This window comes from Eptatretus burgeri, chromosome 7 (assembly GCF_056783735.1).
Source record: "Eptatretus burgeri isolate ZD-2024b chromosome 7, Ebu_testis_v1, whole genome shotgun sequence".
Lineage (NCBI taxonomy): Eukaryota > Metazoa > Chordata > Myxini > Myxiniformes > Myxinidae > Eptatretus > Eptatretus burgeri.
The window spans coordinates 21,391,932-21,396,931 of NC_140967.1; the positions used below are offsets into that span (position 1 = coordinate 21,391,932).

Below are 5,000 nucleotides of genomic sequence, written 5' to 3' on the forward strand. Positions count from 1 at the left end.
TCGATATAGGTTCAGAGAAACACGCTGAGCAACGGGGTTGGATAAATTCAGCATAATCCACATTCAGGTAGAAAATCAACTTGTGGTTAAACGAGACGGATTTGTCTAGTTTAACCATAAGTTAAAGACCGTCTTGCTGCGCTGGTCGAGCCTGTAGTCCGTGGTGTGCTGAAAATGCGACACAATTGGCTGTGGCAGTAGACGCTGCACCGAACACATGCGTTCATCACTTATGGTTGAAATAGACAACTTTGTTCTCATTTCAAGTGTCACTGGGGTATATGGATGATGTGAGATATGAGAGAACAATCTATGTTAAAGTAGATCTGCGTACAGACCCACACTCAAACATATTCGTTAAAACAACCTTGCGCGTTCCTTAGAGAAAGGATGAAGCTAATTACCTTTGCCACCAAAGGTGGAGAGAGGTTATGTTTTCACCCTTGTCTGTTTGTCTGTGAGCAGAATATTGAAAAAAGTTAAGGACAGATAGGGCGTTCCATGTCAAGTGTACACATTTTTCAACGAAATTTTGACACATCGCCTCAGATTTCACTCTTTTTTTGTGCAAGTGTTTGTATCCACGGTAAAACATTATGTGTCAATTTTCTGACCTGGGGGCCCATCGGGGCCCATTTTAGGCCCCCCCCCAAAATTTGGGCACCCCCAGTTGACTCATAATCTTCCAGTGGCCATATCACAGGTTGTAGTGGTCCGATTTGGATGATCTTGGTATCAAAATGCTCGTAAAAGCGAGATCTTTTGAATCGCGTAAAGTAAAATCACTCCGAAACAGTAATTCAAAAAGTTATAGTTTGGGGCGCCCTTTGACCTTGGGCCCCCCACCCCACAGCCAAACTGATGATCCCAATTTTTCCGTGGAGAATACCCCTTCATATACTCCAACACCTCAGGATAAATTAAAATGGGATCTCAATGGGTTTAAGTGTGATGATGGTTTTATTGTTCGGGGTCCACATATCACTAATTCTTGATTCGACATTGGGCGACGTTTGCCATCATCATTCCAATGACGTCACCTGCTGGCAGGCGACTTTATGTCTGAAATTGACAATCATCATCTCTGGACTATGATGTGTATATATATATATATATATATATATATATATATATATATATATATATATATATATATATATATATATATATATATATATATATATATATATATATATATATATATATATATATATATATATATATATATATATATATATACATATATATCCCGTTAGGGGTCGCCACAGCGGATCATCCGTTATGATCCACATACAGATTTGGCACAGGTTTCACGCCGGATGCCCTTCCTGACGCAATCCTGGTTGCCTTTTACGACACAGGGATAAGGATTGGGTTTCGCCATGATTCTGGGCTGCCCTACACCCTCTCATAGCGCCGCCCAGCGCAGAGCTCCCGTCCCTCAAGCAATCCTCCAACCCAAGCCTCCGAGTAGCCGGATTACAGGCGCACGCCACTACGCCCGGTTTTATATATACAGTAGACTAGGCGCAAGTCGGCAGCGTGTAACTCGTCACTTCGCCTAAATCGGCAGCATCAAAAAGTCCCGAATTTATCTCATGTTAAGTCCCTATGAATAAAGGGTCATCCCTCTGTAAGTCGTCATCTCGTTGTCGTCACTTCGTCTAAGTCGTCAGATGTTGTCCGTTCCCGCGTAATGGAAACTCAAGTAAATTACCACTCCTAACTCGTCACATGGAACTGCTGCCTCGTGAGAATCCTGATTTCATGTAATCGTGATGCTCGCTCATTGGTGTACACCGTCAGTGATAGGCTATTTATAACTGCGTACACACATTGATCACACTGCAGGCAGGACAATGGCGACTAAGCGTAAGCTTACAACTAAAACCTATCAAGAAAAATACGACATTATCCAGTTTTGCGAGGCAAACCCACTGATGAAGAAAACAGCCATAGCTGAGAAGTTCGACATCAAACGGCAGACATTGAACGATATCTTGAAGAATAAGGGCACGATGTTTGGACAAGTGGAGAAGATCACGAGGCCGGTGGTAAGTGTGAAACGCGTGAAACGTGTGTCCTTTGAAGATGTCGATGACGCGCTCATCATCTGGTTTCGACAAATGTCGGCTCAGCCAAATATTTGGTTGGACGGTGAAATGTTGCTGCTGAAGGCACGTCAATTCGCTGCGGACCTCGGGCATGATGATGCCGAGACCTTGCCGATGCACTGGATAGACAGATTCAAAGTGAGGTGGGGAATCGGCAAGGTCAAGAAGTGCGGCGAATCAGGCAGCGTGGATTCGCAGTGGTGCACGACTGGAAGGATGGCAAATTGAAAGACAGCTTGGAAAGGTATCAGCCTCGGGACGTGTACAATGCCGATGAGACTGGGCTTTTCTGGCAGATGCTGCCAGGAAAGTCTCTGGGGTTCGTTGGTCAATCCCATCATGGTGATAAGCAGGCGAAGTTGTTGTCTTACAGTTGTTCATTATCTTTTCTTTTGATAAACTAATTCATGAATTCCATCTTTGCTTGATCACTTTCCGACTCACCAATGAACCCCCACCTATGCCCCGAGGATTGTGTTTTCCTTTTGGTACGATAGCCGGCTCTCACACATACGTGTCCAGGCCACGCGCAACTTCATCCTTCACCCCACAGTCATCATGAATGTTCGCATACGCGTAAGTCGTCACATTTCTAAGTCGTCACTTTTTTCTCGGTCCAGATGGTGACAACTTACGCCTAGTCTACTGTATATATATATATAGCATTATTTGCAAAAAATTATTCTGCCTATTGTGTCTATTGATTTTTAAGTGTACATTTTTGTATAACCATCATCGAATTAAGTTCTAAATGGGATAATCTCAGTTTTTGCATATTTTGCAGTAAGCATGGCGACTGAAGATCGAAAGGAGTTCTGAAAATACTGTTGCGATCCGTTCAGCTGCCATAAAACGAAACAACGAAAAGATCTTCGCAATGTGTCAAATGATATGTTGATGAAATTTTCTTTAAAGGTGAAAACAGATGACAGACTTTGTACAGAAAAAAAAACTCTCAGTTGTCACCAGAACGTATTGAAGAATCATCTTCGACCAGTTCGAAATTATCATCAGAAGGTAGTATCGAAGGCATTGCAGAATCTATTTTGACAGATGAGGACGAGGAGGTTTTTGAGCGAGAAGCAGAAGTTGACCTATTAAACCAGTCGTTATCGATGATAGGCGAAAGCCCATTCGACAAACAAAAGGCGGAAAGAAACCCAGGGTACGTTCCTGAAAAGCAAAGTAAAGTGGAAGATTCTGTGCGAAAGAAATTAGAACTAGTTGCTGGACCAAGCACTGTGGAGAAAACACAAAATACAGCGTCAAAATATGATGAAAACTGCATGCCAGAGGTGATCAAAAGCCTGAAAGAAGAATACGCTGTTTCGAGCCGTTCAGAGCAAATACGTATACTGACAATATTTGCTAGGAATATGAGCATCAGAAGGATAATGAATGAATTCAGTTGCTCCAACAGAATGGCTGTGCAAGCCAAAAATTTAGAGAAATAAAATGGTATGCTATCGTCTCCAAATCCCAAACAGGGTAAAATATTGCCTGACGAAGTGAAATCCGCCGTAACCGAATTTTACCGAAGTGATGAAGTCAGGCGTCAGAAAAAACTCAAAAGCGCCTGGTACTAAACAATCTCATGGAACCGTTTCAGAAATTCAAAGGGAAGAACCCTGGCTTGAAAGTTGGATTCGCGAAGTTCGCCATGCTCCGTCCCTCGGAGTGTGTCCTGGCCGGTTCAGGCGGTACATACAGTGTATGTGTATGTACGATACATCAACATGTGAAACTCATGATGTTTGGTTCCAAAATGCTACAGATAGCCGAATTTTCTAGCTATCATGTGATAGCACGCATAGTTTGTAACCAAGCACAACCGGCATGGGATTTCAGAACTTATGAAAGTTGCCCATCAATTGAAGACTTCAAAACCGAGCTACTGAGTGCTTATGAACTGGAGGATATTGATGAAATTCAGTTTAAACGGTGGACATCCACCGATAGATCTGAACTGGGCTCCATGGTCCTGCCTTTGGAAGAATTCATTAATCAATTCTGTGAACGCGCGGTGAAATTAGTGAGACACGACTTCATTGCCAAGGCCCAATCTCAGTTTCTGAAAAATAAGAAAGACGAAATCAGTGAAGGAGAATTTGTCATTATTGGAGACTTCTCAGAGACCTATTCGTTTGTCATACAGGATGCGGCCCAAGGATTCCATTGGAACTTTTCTCAAGCGACAATTCACCCCTGGGTTTACTATTTCAAATCGGACGATGGCAAATTAAACCACGATTCGTTCACGATTATATCACAATGCAATACTCACAACGTTGTCTCAGTCCACCTCTTCCAAAGAATACTCATTGAACACTTGAAATCTCGCTTTGGAAATGTAAAGAAACTTTACTATTTCTCAGACGGTTGCGCTGGCCAATATAAGAATTGCAAAGCCTTCATAAACCTATGTCGTCACAAATCAGAGTATGGTATTGATGCAGAATGGCATTTTTACCACAAGTCATGGCAAGGGCCCTTCAGATGGCGTGGGAGGTACAGCCAAACAAGAAGCAACACGTGAGAGCCTGCGTAGACCTTACGACAGTCAAATTATTTCTCCAAAAGATCTTTTCACCTTTGCTGAAAATGGTTTGAATGAAATGAAGTTCAGTTACGGGATCCAAGAGGCGTATGACGAGGAAGAACGAAATCTGGAAGAAAGGTTAAAAACGGCCAAAACCATAGCTGGAACTCAAAAACTTCATGCTCTCATCCCTATTTCTGAAACTGCTCTTCAAGTACGCGAATTCAGCCTCAGCGAGGAACACCGTATCGAGTCAGCTATTTCAAAATCTACACCAACTTTTAACGGGAAACTCTCAGGTTATGTCACAGTGCACTATGATGGAAAATGGTGGCTTGCCTGCATCA

General features: G+C 42.6%; 1 protein-coding gene across 2 annotated transcripts in view; it reads right to left on the reverse strand.

Annotated features, from left to right (window-relative positions):
- SOS1 (SOS Ras/Rac guanine nucleotide exchange factor 1) overlaps positions 1-5,000 on the reverse strand; it is a 140,366-nt gene that overhangs the window by 126,986 nt on the left and 8,380 nt on the right. Inside the window, exon 3 of one of the 2 annotated variants that reach the window (XM_085887624.1) lies at positions 405-455. The exons of the other annotated variant lie outside the window; for it this stretch is intronic. The gene's annotated coding sequence lies outside the window, so the exon portion shown is untranslated. The remainder of the gene's footprint in view (positions 1-404; positions 456-5,000) is intronic. 2 annotated transcript variants of the gene reach the window in all.